Genomic DNA, 19,716 nt, shown 5'->3' on the forward strand with positions numbered 1-19,716 from the left:
TTAAAATAAACCCAAGATTTTTACAAAAAATCAAATATCCAATTACAAAGTTTGCTTCATCATCATTAAATACATACCTCATACTAAAAACAAATCTACTTACCTACTCAAATCAAGGCTTTACTTTAAAAATATTGTGATATACTATTAGGGATATGTCCTAAATACCAGTTATTTGACTTGATAGATAATATTGGTTTCCTTCAGACTTTGGCATTGTTAAATTATACCAAAAACAGTTTAAACCATCAAATACATCCTTATCCTCTATAGAGACACTTGAAAAATTACTTTCTCAAAATAATATGACATATTTCTTTTGTAAATGTTCACATTGTAAAAGCATAATGGCCAAATATTTTTTAACTTAAATTGCATTTATTAAAAGGTGTCTGTATTCCCAGCAACTACTGTAAATAAAAATTTGGTTTTTGCTGTCTTCATAGAAAACAATTTCTCCAGTTTTATATAAATTTTAAAATTTTGAGTAATGGAAATGTGCATTCATTCCTGAAAAAATAAGCTTCGTAAGTTAACAGAATATGAAGTTTTAAATATGTGTAATAAGTGCATACTGTGTGTGTGTGTGTGTGTGTGTGTGTGTGTGTGTGTATACACACACATGCAGATAGATAATGGACATATTTACTTTCATACACAGATCATGGTATTAATCTCCCAAAATTAAAGATTTCTAAATGCATTTAAATGCTACTTTTAGATATTTTAAACTATTTTTGATATGAAGAGTGACTCAAAGTTCAGGAAAATTAAGTGTTATCAAAGTTATAATTCACATGAGATAAAAATGAAGATTCAGAAAATAGTGAATGGTCACTCATACATATTAAGCATTAGTTTTATATATATACATGTAGGAAAACTAGTTATTAGATTTCTGCATAAAGACAGCTTATAAAATACATTTCAAGACATAATTTGTCAGAAAATGTTCTGATTATGAAACTGATATCTTCTCATATAGACAACTCTAGCAATTATTTTTAGAGACCTTTCTGAAAGCACTTTACACATCGTAGCAAGAAAATATAGTTGGAACTCATTGCTCTGCTGTCACATCATATAGTTCATTTTTTCCTGTCCACATTTTAATTTATCAGTGACTTTACATGTCAGATAACTATTTTTTAACTAGTCTGTAGATAATTGAATTATTTAGTTTTTGGTAATCCTGAATATTTGCTCTTGGGATAGAAAGGCTACCCTACACCAAGGATCACAGGCGTTGAACTAAAAAGAATGTTCGGTCATATCCCATGGGATGTTGGAGCCTCTTACTCTTCCCTTGAAGGCCATCAGCAGCAGGGAGGGGAGATTGCCGTCATACCTTACAAGATTATAGACTTAGCCTTGCTAACTAACTACTGCCATTCTCGGGGGAGGAGTCACAGGGACTGGAGAATGACCAGAATCTTCTTTACCACAATTTGAATATACATAAGATCATTTCAAGACTTACCTCCATGGGCATGCTTGACTATGCATATCCTGGATGATAAAATCATCTATTTATTATTGAAAGTGTAAACACTACCCTAAATGTCACTGGGAAAAGAAAAGCTTACTCCTCTTAATGACATTCACAGAACTTAAAGAATATTTGCAACCATGGTGTGCCTTGTGAAACACTTTTAAATACAAGGTCTTCCAAAAAGTAGGCTCTTTTATTTAATAATGTCTTATAAAAAATAATCAGATTTTTTTCCTAATTTTATTTTTAAACCTTAAGGGAAGAGTAATTTTGAAATTCAAGATTTCCCTGCTTCTCAAGGATGTGAGCCATGCGGCCAATTTATCTCCAAAATACTACCTTTGAATTTTGCCAGTTGCCTCAATTTCTGACATGGGTAACACCCTCCTTTGTGGTTAGAAGGTGATTCTTTCTTTGCATCTACTTAGTCATAGGTCTTTTTCTAGCAAAGACAGATTATTTTTGTGAAGCTGTCCCAAAAATATGTATTATTCATAGACTAAGAAACCCATCAAAGAGTCTCAATGCATGGGTAATGATAGGTTGGACTGCAGTGACCAGAAGGCTCTTCACTCAGCTTTCTTTAGGGAATTTAAAGACAGTTGTATCCTTTCTCCATCTGCATCAACATATGTTGACCATTTGGTTTTCAGTTCTTGCTGGCTTGTTGGTTGGAAGTAAGACCGATCTTCTATAAATATAATTGATACTTTTGACTGTGACTTAGGAATTCCACTTTTACTTTTATCCAGCATCAGTTCTCAAGATATCTTAACAATGCTAATAACCGTTGTAGTATGTGTAAAAAGGTTGTATTTTTAATTAGCAAGTATTACTAATTATAACTGTTTTTAATAATAGTCACAGCTAACATTTTTTGAGAGCTTTATATCTGGGTACTGTTCTAAGGGCTTGAGACTTTATATGCATTAACTCATTTATTCCTCAAAACCAAATGAGATAGGTACATATACAGATATACATATAAATATATAGATACATATACATATGCATATACATATACAGATATAAAATTACATATACAGATGAGGAAACTGAGGCAGAAATGTTAAGCAACTTGCCTAAAGTTATCCATTTTGTTAATGGCAGCTCTAGAACCTCAATGAGACAGTCGGTCTCCAGAGTCCACCCTCTTATCCATTAAGTCAAAATCTCACATACATTATCTCAGCTATTAGAAAAGAAAAAGGAAATGACTCAACTACAGAAACTTAATTTTGCATGGCATCTTGGGGAGAAGTATTTAGTGATCCCAGAATGACATGTATATTACTGTGTTTGTGTGATATGTTAGTAGGGCTTTATTGAGAAGTGAATTAATTCTTGGGGTATGCTATAGTTCCACATTGCTAACCTGGAGGGAAAAAAATATGTATTATCAATTATTTGATAGATTTTCTTTTCACAAGCGATGTCTTATTACTATTGATGAAAATATGTTTTCCAGTTACAATATTAGCTTTAATTGAAATAAGAACAGGGAGTTTTATGTCGTCACTTGTCTAATAACCTCCAGTTTGCTTCTTATTTTTTGAAATGTTTTAATTTTTAACCTTTACTTGTAGGAATCAGTAATTTGTGTAATATTAATTTAAGAATGTGAACTGTATGACAGAATTTATAAATGGATATTAAGCAGATTTCAGGAGTTATCCAGTTAATTTAATTAATGCAGATAGATATTTTGGAGAATTTGAATTTGGGCAATGATTTTTCTCTTTGTAGTTAAGAAAGAAAACAACAAAACTTAAAACCAGTGATAGGTGTGAAATTAATACCGAGAAGTTGGAACAACTTGCATTATTTTTGAAAGCTAGGAAATGTCCTATCAAGTTCCTTCACCAAATATATGACTTTTAATTTTTAACTGAAGATTTCTGTGTTTAGTAAATGGCCTTTTGAAAAAGGAAAAGGCTCACTTTTAGAAATTTTTATGAGAAATAATATGAACTTTCTTTCCTCTGAGAAACAGTTTTCTTATTTTTTCACAAAAGCATTACCGTGCTCTTGACTAGAAATGAGGTCAGTGAGGCTGGTCAGAGGTCAAACGGGACTCAGATATTTCTGAATTACAAAATGCATATGCTTTGGACTTCAAAATTCATGGCTGCCATATCTTTAAAGTCATGGATTCCTTGCCAAATTTCTGCAGTGAATTTTAGTAACTGCATTCTGTTCCACTTTATTTCACTGTTGAAAAGAATCAAGTGCTTATTTGGATTACAGGGCAAACATCAAGCTCATCTGTTTTCTCTGTGTTTAAAAATGCTTTTTTTAGAAATGTGACTTGAAGATTTGGAAATTAGAGTGTAGTTTGAAATTAATTGCTACAGTGATCAATGGCCTCCATGTCACTTGACGGCACCCATGGTAGGGGGACTCGTGTGTACTTTGTATGGCATTCCGTGCCACTGGTAATGTTACTGCTCATTCTTCTCTTTCTCATGGAACTCCTGAGGTTAGTTATGTCCACTTCCTAATGTGACTTTGACTACAATTGTTTGAATTCCCTCTTTGGAAACTTCTAACTGTAAACATTCCCATAAGACTCCATAAAACACCAAATTTATATTTTGTATCCATTTCAGTTCTAATATACAGGAAACAAGTATTCACTCTAAAGACCTGGATTTCCGAAGACATAGCTGTTGGCTAATAATATAAAAGATAATTACATAAAGTTATTAGTAATATTTCCAAAAGAGGATTGTGAAACAGCTAATACTGCATTTTGAAAGCCCTTTTGAAAATTTCAACCACCCAAGGACTAAAATCAACTAACAATTTCTCACAAACAGAATTCATTTAAAAACTGTGAACTGTAACTGATCTTAGGTATTATGTTAAGTGATAGGACCATAAGTATAAAGCATTGAGTGTCCATGCAGGTAGTTCAGAGCAGTGTTTCTCGATTCTGGTCATAACACGAGCTTTTTAAAAATACCAGTGCCCAAGTCCAACCTCCAGATTTGACTTAAAGTGACCTGGCATTTGGGCATTGCTGTTTCAGAATGCTGCCTGGGTAATTTTAATATGAAGCCTTGGTGAGAACCACTATGTAGAAGATAAATGTGAATCTTGAACTTGGTCATACAACACTGCATTCTGAAAGTTAACAAAACAAGCAAGCATATGACTTGAAAACTTGGACTCAGGCTCTGCCCATGAAATGCCTGCCGCTGTGTGCCCAGCACTTCCGCTGGACACCAGATCCAAATGTACTCCTCTCTCAGTTTATTTACCAAGTGTTTGATGGGAAGTGGCTTGCCTAGGTATCAGGTATACAAAAGTGAAAGATGAGGTCTGCCTCTAAGAAATTCCATCTGCTGAGGGGAATGAACATGCCCGAGGCAGTTATGAATGTCATGTGACGAATGCTATACTACAGTGATGCTGAAGGTAAAGTGGGTGCTTAAGGGTTGGAATGTTCAACTTTTTCAGAAGATGACTGGTCAGGTCAGTCTTCAGTAGAAGCAAGGATACCTAAGGTGAGTCTTAAAAGAATCAAATCCTGACAGTATTGTGCAAAAGGGAATTTGGGGGATTTTTTTCCCTTCTGAAAGAATAACAGACTACTCTGAGTTTTCTTATATGGCCTGCCAGATTCTCAACTTCCCATCCCCATTTGGAGAAGCTGACCAGGACTTGTGCAGGACTTTAGGTTCTGTTGAAACTGGGAGCAGCTAATGAAGCTGTGAGTATGGTACCAGAAGTAGGGAGAGCCTTGCTAATCTGCCCTTTCCATTCTGCGGTGTAACAGAAGACCTCAGTCAGGGGTGGCCCACGAGGTAACTTGGAGGACTTGCTCCTCCTCCACTCCCACCCATACCCTGTATCGCAGACACAGCTGAGTGGAAGATGGTCTGACCCAGGTCCTCCCCTGCAATTAACTGTTTTGACAAGGGGTGTGGAATGAGGGAAAAGAGCACCAGCAGTGAGATACCACTGCAGGAACACTTGATGTAATGGTGACTCAACTTTTATCTCTTATAAAGAGTAATTTAAAAAAAATTCAAGCAGTATTTCTCTTTATTTGCTTTCTTATTCTAAAAAAAGCAAAAACAAATAAATAAAAGTACTCTAGAGATGTCATACCCTTAGGAAAAAATCTTGTGGAATTTAAAAGTACTCTATTAAATGTACTCTAGTATAGGGGAATAAATCTGTAAGATAAAGCAGAGCATGGCCTTAAAATACATGTAGAATCTAAAAACCTTCACTTGTTCCTTCTATGCTGCCAGACAAACATACAACACACACACACACACACACACACACACACACACACACACACACACACACACACACAAACACCAGCTTTTCTGTGCTTAGAAGACAGAAAAGGCAAGACATGGTGAGAAAATAAATATACTAGTTCCATGAGTTACATAGAAAAATGTTGCTTTCGGGAAGATCAGCCACATCCAGTTTTATGCAAGGGGAGAGGAGGAGCTTAGATGGTGGTCTTGGTTATTCCAAGTCTGTAAACTTTTTATTCCAGCTTCTAGACCATTTTACCTCCACAAACCAGATTCTACATGAAATGAGCCCAGTTTCATATTGGGAGGGAGGAGGGGTAACAGACTGCACAGGTTGGTAGTATCACTTCCCACTGACTCGAGTAGAGACTTTGTTATGAGAGACTGAGAACTTTGATCTGAGGTGTTGACTTTTTTGGAAGTCATAAATGTACTGAATTTGATCTCAAATAGATAGTATGTTAACATCACATGTGCAATTAGAAAATTATCACCTTGAGTAAATTAAGTATACAGCATTGAATGCAATTAGTGTATTATTAGAGATTTACAAGTCAGTAAATATCATAAGGTGAGATTTATTTTTTGTAAATACAACTGGAAACCCTCCAAAGAGTCAGTATTATCTAGATGAAAATGAATAATTTTTAAGCCCATGGAAGCCCCCAGGGCTGGTTTTTCAGGAAAGGGGTGTATTTATAGAGCTTTGTATGATTGCAATGTACACACCTATTGAGAGTCACTGAGGTTATCCGGATGAGTTTTTCTCTCACATAATGCAATAGCTGAGAAGCTCTTTTATGGCAGTTAGCTCATAAATGGATAGACTACAAGATTTCAAGAACATAAGTATATCCAAATAAGAAATTTCTACAACGTACCTGTATTGGGGTGTTCTATTTCTAAAGGAGTTTAATACAGTGGATTTTAGACATGGCTTCACATTTCAATTCTTGGAGAGCTTTTAAAAAACAACAATGCTTAAGAACCAGCTCCAACAGTTCTGATTTCATTGGTCTAGATGGATCTATGTATTAGTATTTCTTTAAAGTATCCCAAGGGACTCGGATGTGCAGTCAGGGTTAAGAACTGTTAATATTCAAAATCTTCAGAATTTTGATTGATCTTTGAACACTAAGGTGAAGTAAATAAGGAATATTAATATTACTTCCCTCTTAACTATAAAATTGAGAGTAAAATTGATTTCTTACATTAAAATGGGAAACTTATCACTTCCATAGAATCTTCCTTTTTCCAGCTTATGAGACCAGCTGCATCATTCCAGTTTGTAAATTATTGGCATTTCTGAAGATGAAGTAACAGGGGAAGTGATGAACTTTATAAATAGACTGCCTAAAATATTTGGCATGAGGGGTCAAGATGTAGGCGAAGCTGGAAAAAGATTTCAATTTGTGTATTAGCCAGAGGCCACCAGTTGTTTAATTCCCTGCATTTTCTTAAGAAAGGGAGGAGTAAGAATCGCTTTGGGAACATAATTTTTTTCTTCCTCCAACGTGTAGTCAGTAAAACCCAGAGGGAGAAAAAAATGTAAGCCAAAATTAGGTCATGCCAACCACAGCAAATTGGAAGCTCTCCTTACAGTGCAGTCTTGCAGGATTGCTGTGGATCATCTTAATGTCATGCTCGTGGTAGGGCCGACACTTTGAGATCAGGGCTGCGGGCTCCACAGGCCATCTCTGCTGATGGAATCCAACTGCCCCAGTCCGGCTGCAGATGGCACACAGACAAGACCTAAGGTTGTATCTGAAAGGTTCGCTCTGGAATATGGCATTTTTTTAAGGTGAAAAAATACAGTTTCTAAAAAAAAAAGCAAAGCAACAAAACAGTTCATTTTATGATCCTAAAGGGGGAAAATGTTAAGGGAAACGGAACGGACCAATCTAGCATTAGTAGCCAACAGGCACAACTTCCTGGCAATTAGGAGGAGGTTGCCAAAAAACTACCTTACTACTAAAAAAAGAAAGAAATCTGCAAAGTAATAATTTCATTCATTTATTAAACTGCTGACATTAGAAGTGAGGGGATTGTTCTTTTTGATCCTTGAGGGATGTGGAAGAAAAGTAGAAGGTTCTTCATTCATTTCCTTGGCAGTTATCATTATTAGAATGTCGAGCTACTGTAAAATGCAATATATTTCCATTATTTAAAAGAAACTGCTGGTTTTTTTCCTATCTGCAGAACATAATGTTTCATTGGTGTTTCTATTCATTATTTGAATGTTGAACTGGCCGTAAAAATGTAACTTATTTCCATTACGTAAAGGAAATTTATACTCTTTCCTACTAGCAGAAAGTATTTAATAAAATGATAAGGCCTGTAAAAAGTTTTTCATGGAACACACTAGAAAACTTTCTCAAATTGTGTGTTTAGTGTTAATTTCTGTTTAGCATCCAGTGTATTATGTTTATAAAGAAAAAAGTGTATCTTTTATTGAACACTACAGGATTTATTTGCCTACACACACACACACACACACACACACACATACCTCAAAATTTTCAATTTGTTTTGTAAATGAGCAAATACATTTCCAGCTGAGGACTTCTTAGCCATTAGTTTTATATCTGTGTCATATCTGCAAAAAGATGTTTTCCAATGAGTACAATTAATTGCATCAGTCTAGTTTTTAAACTATTGGCATCTCTTAGGGTGAGGTAACAGTGGAAAGATAATACTCTATCTGCTATGAACCAAACTGGGATAATTTGCAGGAGGGTGAAAAAATAAATGCTTGCTTTCTACTACAGAATGCTGCATTCTTCAGTTACTTAATATACTAATGATGTTTTCCTTGATTTTTCTTGCATGCTGGTTCTACATTCTCTGATAACACAGGGAATCAAAGGCCCAATTTGTACTGCATGAGGGTTCTAGAACTACTTCACAGAGGAAAAAAACAAACTGGATCTTAAATGAAGAGCTTGAATGTGTCATGTCTTGTCATCACATCCCTTGCCTTGTGAATATAGTCAACATGCCACTCTTTATGTAATAATACAGGCACATCCCCAACTTATAAAAAATTTGTGTCCCAAAGTCTGTTTTAAAATTGGAAAACCCAGGATTTATGTCTCATGGAAACCACTTTTTAAATGGTTCTTAGCTTCTTACATAAGCCCACAAAAAAACATTGTACAGTTACATTTTTAAAATAATAGGAAGTCATACAGATGTAATACAAATTGTTAAAATTTTCCTTAACCGGTAATGTCTAAACCAAGCACTCTTTGATGAGGCAGGTGGAAATTTTTGTGGAAATAGTGAAAACAATTTCTAAGTTTCCAAATGTAGTCTACCACACACATACCTGAGATTCATATGCAGTGTTCCTTCAAAGTGCAGATTTCCCACCTCTGCTTTCCTGGAGAGACCCTTCAACATTGTATTTAGATGATTAGAATGTTCATTGGAGTTTGAGGATTACTTCTTAAGGATTGCTAGTATTCTTAATTTATACTTTCTTTTAAAAAATGCTTTTTCTGTTCTTAATGCAGATACATAATAAGCATCTCTCTAAATGTTTATTGATGATGGTTAGCTAACATGGGGATCCTATGAGAAAGAATTTCCCTGAGGAATAACTGAACTGAACAAGAACTATAGAAGAGAAACAGAAGGGGATTAACAAGGATGAGTGCATGGATGAGAGTGCCTGAGAAGGATTTGGCTAAACTAGCCTTAGGACCCAGGCAGTTGGCTTCTAGACTCCTTACCTTATCAGCTACACTACACTGTCTTCTGTGGTCAGTAATAAACTTCCTGGGCTTCCTCCTCCAGGAATGTCCCAGGCTGATTGAGCTTTATTGCCCATGTGTCCCAAATCTAGACTCTGCCATGCACATGGTTAATAGATATTTGTTAAATGAAAGAGCAAATGAATTCTTCCACCCCTTTCCTTCTGAATTATAATTTCTATGGAGTCATGCATTTCAGCATCCCCTAATATGAACAGGAAAGTACTTCAAACATAGTGTAGGTGGATACTACTCCTACACATGAATTGGCTTGAATTGAGGGGAAAAAAATTTGTGATACTTGAATTGAGAAACTCTTCTAGACCTTGGTCATGAGGTGATTTGTGCATATAGGGAGCAGAGACGTATCCATTGAATTTACTTGAATTAGACATTGACAAGATGGATTTCATTATCAGGGAATGCCTAAATTAGTTGAGACTGAGTTACTAGGAGGAGAGTACATTGCAGAATAGTATTATAAGTCAAAAAACAATATTCCATGAATGTGACTTAAAGAATTTTTGTTGGTGGTACATTATTAACTTCATTGTTTTTAAAATCCTCCTCTGAGATTTTTCTCTGCACCATATATAGACCATAATTTGTGCATACATTCAACTACTCTACAGGAAATATGAAGGAAGGGAATGAAAATTCATGTAAAAGGAAGTGCATTATTTTATTCCCTGCTTTTTAAATTACTGTACTTACCAACTCAGCTAGGTATTTTCTTCTTCTCTATTAGAAAAAAAAATCTGTGAAGAGTTAAGGAAAAAATATCCAAAGTTATTAGAAAGAATTGTACCATCTTATTACTCTGTGCAGTACTGTTCTTAAAACTTCAATGTTGCTTTTCTGAAATTATTTGTTTTGGAGATAAAAGTATTTTTGGATTAAGAACATAAGCTTGAATATGGTATACATGTTTTTAAATGCTTCTCAAAGTACTTACATAGCATTTATCAAGACTCAAAATCCCAGAATTTAATACTGTCAATTAAAAACCAAAATATAAGTCTGAGAAAGAATTCCAAAGCGCCTTCATGAATTTGTGTCTGTTCTTTAGAGAAGGGATAGCTGAGACCCTTCCATGGTGCTTTCCACCATTTCTTTTCTCCCTATCTGCACATGGAGTGCCCTGGAGAGTAAACCACACCTAAACTGTTTTAGAATGGGTCAGTCCATTCATATAAATTCTCAAATTAGAATGTGTTCTCAGAAACACTAAAGTAAAACCCTAAAGAATTTACTGAAGACAATTACAATTCATTGCAGTCCTCTCCTTATCAGAATAGAATGTCAACTTTTGGGTCCTTAGTAGCCATGATTCTCAAGGATTCAATGAAATCATGTATGTACAATACCATTGTAAAATGGAGATACTGTACAAATTTAAGTTATTCTTTACCCACATTAGGTTGTAAACTTGAGCTTGGGGAATGCACTATATTTGAATATCTTTGTTTTCTCTTTCATCTAAATGAGACTTTTACACTTAATAGATGCCCATAAATGTTTGTTGAATTAAATTGAAGCAAGTGAATGAAGGGTAATAATTTTTCCTAATTCAAATGAGAGACCAAGGAAAAACAATTAAGTACTTCCACCATGAGGCCTTTCCTCTTAGAGTTATCTTTCCCACATCTGACTTTTGGAGGACTTTATGTGTACTTATTTTGTAGTATTTATTCATTTCTGTCTTGTACTAAAGTTAACATTTAAAGCGTCTTTCCCAATTTGGTAAAATTTAAGTTATTTGATAGGGCAGAGATTAAGTACTCTGCACTTAATACTCTGTAATGCTGATCATAAACAATGTTGATCATAAACAAAGATCCTTCCTTTGGGTATGCATTCAGTTCTGTTTGAAATGCCATTTCTCACTACTTTATGCGCCTGTGGTAATGATATCTATTTATTGTATATTAGTACACATTTTACAGCAGGGGAAACTGAAGTTTCAAAGCTACATACATGAAAACTGGTCTCTGATTAGAAAACATGCTTCTTACATAGTTACAGAAAGATGCTGTCAATGGCCTTTGTTTCATTTTGTGTGCAGGAAATAGAAGAATAATGATTCTCCATTTTTCTTAAATTATTACATTTCTCTCTCAAATTTTGCCCAATGTAAACTTTATGAATTTTTGTGGTTCTTGTTTATCTTGTGAGTGAAAGTCGTGAGATAATGCGAGATAATGCTGTTGTAACTGATAAAACAATGTTGAAAGACATTTAACTTATGATTCATTAAAAGACATAGTGTATCTTAATGGCCTTCTTTGGAGTTTAATTTTTATATAATTCATTCATGTAAGTTGGGTTTGTTTCATTTATTTTTAAACATGTGACTAGGTTGATCTCTTATTTCTATTAATATGTGAAGAATCAAATACACTGGAAAATGTTTCTATCTTTTATAAATCCATTATGTAGACATCTAACAAAAGCTAACTCAAGCCTTTTATCTATTTCACTGCTAGTTAGTATCAGTATTTGGTGAGAATAAGAAAAACAAAATGATAGTCAAATCATGAAGTTTTACTCTTCACTAGAATCTTCATGTTTCTCTTAATAGTATTATCTAAAATGATACCCATTTTTATTTTGCATGGATTTCATTTATTCAGGCAGGTTCTAATTACTTGTATCCATTTAAGTCTAGTGACTTACTACTGTTTTCAATTTGTTGAACATCTAGGCATTACGTATTTAGCAGAACAATTCTCAGTGGTCCTAATAGAAGATATTTGGCTACCACGTGTACATAGCTGTTTGATAACAGACTCTTGTTCAAGAGTGTACAAAATTCAGCCTAGAAAATCTCTTCATCATTTAGTACCCACCTGAGTTAGATCTGCATTTTAGCACTACATTCTTAATAGCAGCATACATAGCATTTTAATTATCACTTGGAATGTATTATAACTATGATAAAAATCTTTGTTAAAATTTTTTTTCTTGTCATATAGTATACTTATTTCAAATGATGGTTAATACAGCCGGAAGTCAGTGTTTAAATAAATTGAACATTGCCTTGAATGTTCTTTTTCAGGAACTGACTTTAGAATATGATCCTGACTGCCTCTCTCGTTATGTTTCATGTATTTCATCTCAGCTTTCATCTCTACCACGGGTACTTTTAGTATGTATTTTTTCCTTGTGTTTATTAATAGAAATAGGACTAGCTTTACTTAATTATATAGAAGAGATATAAAATACATGGTAAAAGAGTGTGATGTTTTTAATGTAAATTTTGATTGTTGCCAACAAATATTAAACACACACTTCAATATACAGCTCTAAAATTGCTTTAATCATGTTATCATATCTAAGAAGATACTAATAACCTTTGTTTGCAACTGTAGTACTAAAGAATACAGAGAATTCTGCATAAATTACCTCTATAAAAAATCACTTTTAGTTATTTCAATTTTCATTTGTTATCATGGTGATGTTGCAACCTAAAATAAAAATACAGTTTGATAGTTTGTTTATAGTCCATCTATCTAAAGTACTTATGGATTGATTATATTGTTTGCATTATAAAGCATCTAGTAATAATCATCCCAGGTCATTTTAGTATAATTAGAATGCTTTAATCTTTTTTGAAATGCTGAAAATAGATTTTTATAATTTCAAGTACCTCAGATAAGTATAGTATATTCACAAAACTATAAATGCATAAGCTGTTACTTTAATTTTAAAATATAGGATAGAAAAGTATATATTACCAAATGTTGAATTTTTACAACCTAAGTTAGCTAGCTGGTCAACTAGAATGTGAAATTATTAATGTTGGTGATTGACAGAATGTTAACATGTAGAAGCTCAAAGTTAGTAGAAAAATTAACCAAATCTTAGCAGATAGATGTTCACACTGAGTGAATTCACTTAATCTATATCCAGTACTTGTTAAGAAAGTTGGTTGATATCAAAATAAATGAATGTTCACTGGAAGACAAAGCAGTCTTGGCATAATTGTAATAATGAAACAAAGTGAAGTTCTTGATGAAAAATTGTATTCTTCATTTAAAAGTACATAATAGGTAAGTTATGATATGTAAGTTATAGATACATATATACACACACATATATACATATATGTATGTATGTCAACGGAGTCATCAAAGTCAGAGTGAGCACATGAAGCCTGGAAGGAAGTTTAACTCACTTCTCCATGTTGAGATAAAGCGCATTCTGGACATCATGGTGCCCCTGAAGAGCACTGGTCTTACAAGGTCTGCTTCAACTCCATATTCCTCCATCCTCTCATTTGGCAGTTACTACCACTCATGTGTTCTTAAAGGAATCGAAGTAGCTATCATTCTTCATTAAAATGTTGGATTATTTTTAACATTATGTAAAGGGCAGACACTGCAGTCAGATTGCATCATAGCTTCCAAGCCCAGAACCACCACTTACCACTTAAAAAGAGAAGTCCTCTTTGCCTAAATTTCCTCCTTTGTATAATGGATATAATAATGCTACAATAAGGTTATTATGAGGATTATGAGTTAATATATGTAAATAGAACAGTGCATAACACAAAACACGGATTAGCAATTCATTATCCTTTTTTAACTTTTATAATCAAGAAATTTTACATTGAAAGGTTATTGTTTTTTCCTTTTGGGAGGAAATAAATTTTATGATTACCTACATTATCCTACAAACTAAAGTGATTAAAGACAATTTACTATTTGATTTTACCTTTTCATATTTAAAAAAAAAATCTTGTAGTGGAATTTAATGGTTGCAGTTCATATTATTAAATTAAAATAGAACTAAGGAATACCAGATTTTTCAATTTCTGGAAGTTTTTTTCAAACTTTTATTGTAGATTTTTTAAATTAAGCCATAGGTAATATTTTGCACTTACAAAATATCACACTTATTCTTGGTGTATTTTATCATATCGCTATGACTCTTTTTTTTTTTTAATAAGCCTCACAATCTCTCTCAAATGAGTATGATAGATTCCCAATTTAATTCAATAGAATTAGATACGTGAATCTTAAGGATTAGGAAGTTGGAGCATGTGAATTTATGAATGCTATTTATTTTAAATTAACTGACTCAAAAACAAATATTAAAAGTCCTCTACAGTGCTTAACACAATCATATTCTTTCAAGAAATATTTTACAATATTGAAGAATTTTTGTATCAGTAAACAAAATACTTCCACATGGCCCACCTAGGACTCCATTGACACTCAGAATCTTTTAACCCGCTCTTTCACAGAGAATATTAGTAAACAGAATTTTTATCCCCATATATATCAATTTTAGATCAAAATCTGAACTTTATTTTTTCTCATCAGTGTGCTCTAGTCATCAGTGTAGATAGAGATGAATTCATGACATTTATTTTTAATATGCTTCCCCAAGTTACAGATCACTAGTTAACAGCATGGAGTGAGAAGTTTTACTACCTAAATCTCCAAAATATATCTGAGTTTATCTATCTTATTGTGACTAAAATAATTACAACAATTAAATAATATATGTCAAGCATGTAGTATGCTGCCTATTATTATTACTATGTAGAAAGATGTAATTGTGTGAAAATGTACATTTTATGTTAAGGAGGTGGTTTTTGTGCACATGAGGTTTTCCAATATCCTACAAAGTAGATATTTACATAACTAGAAAGTTGTATTCACTCAACCAAACTGGAAATAAGTTTATTATTTTCTACTAAATTGTTTTTGTCCACTGTAGCTTTGGACTTTCAAATACAGATCATTATTAGGTTTTTAAATCATGCAGATTCTTTTCACCTCGTCCTGCTGCTTGCCTTTGGGGAAGTTTTTTAAAATAGCAAATTATTTGACATCACCTTTGTAAAATTTTAACAGTAAGTTTATAAATCTCAGCTACAATATTGTATATGAATTTTAGTTATATTACCCTGTGCACAATTACTATTTATAATTGTAAGTTTGCAGAATGAAATTATTATTGCACAATGTGTATTGCCAATTTACCCATGTACTTTATAAATGCAATACATTTGTATCTCATATTTATAATTTAGGTAATAGTTGTTTGTACCGAATTTCAAATTTGAGAAACTCCTTTGTAATGCATTTGTGATCCAAGTCATTGCTGCATTGTGATCTGAGTCATTTGGGTAAATACAAATGGGATAAACAAAATAGAAATAGAGACCTTATGTGAAAGCTATCGATTGGTGTCTGATCTAGTCTCCTAACTAATTATGTGTCTAATCAGCCTGTTAAAATTCTATCCAGCATTCCTGGAATTATCCTTTCTCTTTTTTTTAACGTCATTGCTTTATAGATGAGTTTCTAAATGAAAAAAGAAAAGTGGTAATAGAGGAAGTTGGCATGGAGAATTGTCACTGTCCTCAGCTCTTTCTATCTTTTTCTAAATATAGCTATTAAATATTGTTCAGGTCAGCTGATGTAAGCAGTGGAGTGCCTCTCCATGTGTTCTTTCTTTCCCAATCATGTCAATAATGCTTTGATGAATTAAGATATGTAAGTAAAAAATACAAAGAAATCAGTGCCAAGTTCTAATATCAAATTGAGAATTAGCAATTCCCCAGATATTTTTAATACATTGTTAATCTCAAGACCAGGACCAAATTGGTATTCCAGAACTAAGATGGTAAATTCTTAATAGAGATATCTCTTACAAGCAAGTCTTATTATAATATACTAGAATATCATTTATTCTTTGAGGGTATGATTTATTCTATTTAAATATAAGCCCTGTAATGGAGATGTGTTAATCTATTTTTACTCTAAGTACATAAATATGTCTGCTACATTCTAGTCAGTAGATGTATTCAGAAGCCAATATGCCTACACTCTCACATCTTCTGTAAATGATGAATAATATTGATAAATGAAAATTACAAATCTGCAATAGAGCTTAACTATTGAATGCTAAATCATTCTGTTACTAACTCTGTGTTCCAATGACATTTTCTAGATTTAAAAACTGCCATTCCTAACATTTAAAAAATATCTTGTGCTTTTGCAGCAGCGTAAGCAAATGTGCATTTGAAAGAAAATTCACAATGCAGCCACAAATAATTCCCTCTAAAACTCAGTGCCATTTTCAATAGTGGTATTCAAAATAGAATATTTAAAACCTCTTTCTTGGCAGACTTTACATTCCACATGTTCGGTACAATTAAAATAGAGAGTGGTGGAATGGAACTTTTCCATCAATATTTTGGAAAAACATATTGACTCACCTCAATTTGTCAGTGTGCATTAAGAGGTAGGTCATTATGCAGTAAAAAAGAAGGCGGCGGCTCTAACTCACATGATTGACATATACACGACATGGCCATTAATACAACTTGGCAGTGACCTTGGCAGTATTACAGGTAATCTCCTTGCAGGGATAAACTATTTGAATATTTCTACCATGTTAAGTACAAAGAGAGTTCTCCTTAGAACTTTACCACTTAATTTTCTTTTATCCTAGTAAAAATATTTTTAAATGATTCCTTAATGATTTTCTTTTTCCCTTTGCTCTCTCAAATCACAGCTCCAAGGCATTGTTGCTGTCATTTTTCTGTCATTATGAGGGGCTGCTACATATTTAGTAGCACTTTCCTACAGGGTTGAGTTTGATTTTATTTTTATCGTAAGTGTAGTCAATTTATCATACCACTCATAACCAAAGTTCTAAAAAGCAGAAAGTAAATGTAGAGAAGATACAGGTTGAAAACTCAATTTTCCAGAAAAGTCTTTATTGTATATATTATAAAAAGTCTCAGCACCATTTATTACTATTGCCATTTAGGATTTATTTAGATTATGTAAAATAAAATGCATTTCATCACAATGCCTTGGATTTTTAATAGAAGATTCAAGTGCATCATCGCTTACTTCCTTTTAGATTATGTAAAATAAAATGCATTTCATCACAATGCCTTGGATTTTTAATAGAAGATTCAAGTGCATCATCGCTTACTTCCTAGTTCAGATGAGTTTGTCACACAGAAAGGGAACAGTGGTGCATAGAAGCCCCAGGTAAATGAATGGAAAAGATCATGACAAACAGTAAAGTTGTAATCTTATGAAAACATTCAATTGCCACTGTCATCTCCTATTTAGTAATAATCTGTACTGAAATGCCTATAATAACAAAGTTCCACATAATGAACTTTGGGCTTAATATGAAGCCTCTAAGCAGGTCATAATTCCTTACAGCTGCATCTACGTTATATTTCAGTACAGGAAATGAGCAATGGCTATGAAGCAACGTTTTTTTTCCCCATAATGTGAATCCATTTTTTAAAACTATTCGTTCCTGAATTGTTTCTGGGGTCTTTTGGCAATTTGAACCAGCTGTCAGTCACAGCATTTATAGGAGCTATCGACACTGGAGGATATTATTTTCACTTCAGTGTTCATTATTTGTAATGTTCGTTCTAGTTTAAACTTTTACAAGCAGTCCAGTTTAGTTAATTTCTGGAATTAAAGCAAATACACTCATCATTAACATTTTTGAATATCACATGTATGTAGAGTATTGGAAAGCTGCTTCCAATTAATGGGTCATTTTAAGTGCACAAAGTGAATTATTTTCATATACAGAACCTTTAAGAATCATTTGATAAGGACATAGAAATTGATTAAGTAAGGCATATTCAGAAATTATAGCATACTGCATTTGTCATCCATTCACCTATAAATTTAACCTTTAGCAGTGCCTATTTCCAATTAATTGTCAACTTGATCTATATAATAAGAATTCCTTATTATGTTTACATTACTAAGGCATATACCAAATGGAGAACTAGAGGTATCTTATCCATAACTATAATCATAAGTAAATGGCTGCTGGTAGCCTATAACCCTATTTTAAGTCTTAACAAGGAGAAAATAGTTGTTCTTGAAATAACTGTAAATAGAAGTGTGTAAAGAAATATAATTTAAGTCAGAGGAAAAGTTACTTAGTATTTTTGGTGTGTTATATTTAAGCTACAAATAACCATATATTTTAAGCCAGTTTTCAAAGGATGAAGTGGAAAAGCCAAGCAGAAACAAAATGAAACACCCTTCTGTAATCTAGTGAGAATCAAACTTGGAGGTTTATTTTCAGATAAAAGCTCAGATCATGAATGTATTGAATTTGATATATTTCACTGGCAGCTGATTTAGGACTTTAACATACAAAATTTAAAAACTAGATAATTAAAATATTTCCTTAGAATTTTGTAAGGCCTCCTAGCACATGTGACAGTAAAGCAGAGGAATAAGAGCTTGGAATCTGGGATCAGACACCCTTGTCTCAAAACCTAGTTTTGCTGCTTATATTGCAGTATAAGGTTGGGGAAAGTCCTGTGTTTTTTTTCTGTGCCTCTATTTTTTCTGAATGGGAATATAATTGAACATGATCATGATAGTACAAACTTATCCAGGTATAAGGTCCAGTTAAAATAAGAGAAATAATATTTCTGGGATGTGTTACCACTGTCACTAGGATGATTAAAAATTATCTCAGAGAAATGAAATATCAGACACAAATTAAGAATCTGTTGCCAAAATTTCAATTTTATTCTTCAAATCTTTTTTTCCATGTTTCTAATCTGAAATAGAATTTCCTAACATTATAATTTTCTGGATTATAGAAAGTCAGATATTAGTTTCAATAGATAACAGGTCATAAATCTTTCATTAGGGATAGAAGAACCACATATTATTTAGTTAATATCTCTCACTTTGTAATGGAGAAACTCTTAGAAAAAATTGAATGAGATATAAAATGGAATTTCAGAAATATTAAGAATTATATAAATGTGACTCTGACATGGTCTACCTAGTAATTGGTCTGTCTCATTTTTACACAATGTTTCAACAGAATTCTAAAGATAGACTTTGTTTTCTTAAAACTTAACTCCAGCAATTTGTTGGTTCACTACTCATTTTTCAAGTAAAATTTAAATAACACTCACACTATATTTTGAGTGATGGAGCATGTCTGTGTTCGGGTGTTTAAGCTTAGAATACAAAAGTTTTGGGAAAAGGCAAATGGCTAATAAAGCAAACAGACACAGATAGAAATGCTTTTCATGCCATGATTTTTAAAAAATCTAAATAAAACATAAAAACTATGAAGAGACACATTACAACACCCTGTGTCTGAAAGAAATGATAAGAAAAAGATAAGGTGAACAAGGCATTACCACCCCATA

The 19,716-nt window shown here is 33.0% G+C and overlaps 1 protein-coding gene across 17 annotated transcripts in view; it reads left to right on the forward strand.

Annotated features, from left to right (window-relative positions):
* The window catches only part of MEF2C (myocyte enhancer factor 2C), a 160,968-nt gene that overhangs the window by 33,068 nt on the left and 108,184 nt on the right, over window positions 1-19,716 (forward strand). For 4 of the 17 annotated variants that reach the window (XM_037012031.2, XM_037012032.2, XM_037012035.2 and 1 more), the window contains one exon: window positions 12,586-12,675. The exons of the other annotated variants lie outside the window; for them this stretch is intronic. The gene's annotated coding sequence lies outside the window, so the exon portion shown is untranslated. The remainder of the gene's footprint in view (window positions 1-12,585; window positions 12,676-19,716) is intronic. 17 annotated transcript variants of the gene reach the window in all.

The sequence above is a fragment of the Manis javanica genome, chromosome 1 (genome assembly GCF_040802235.1).
Source record: "Manis javanica isolate MJ-LG chromosome 1, MJ_LKY, whole genome shotgun sequence".
Classification (NCBI taxonomy): Eukaryota; Metazoa; Chordata; class Mammalia; order Pholidota; family Manidae; genus Manis; species Manis javanica.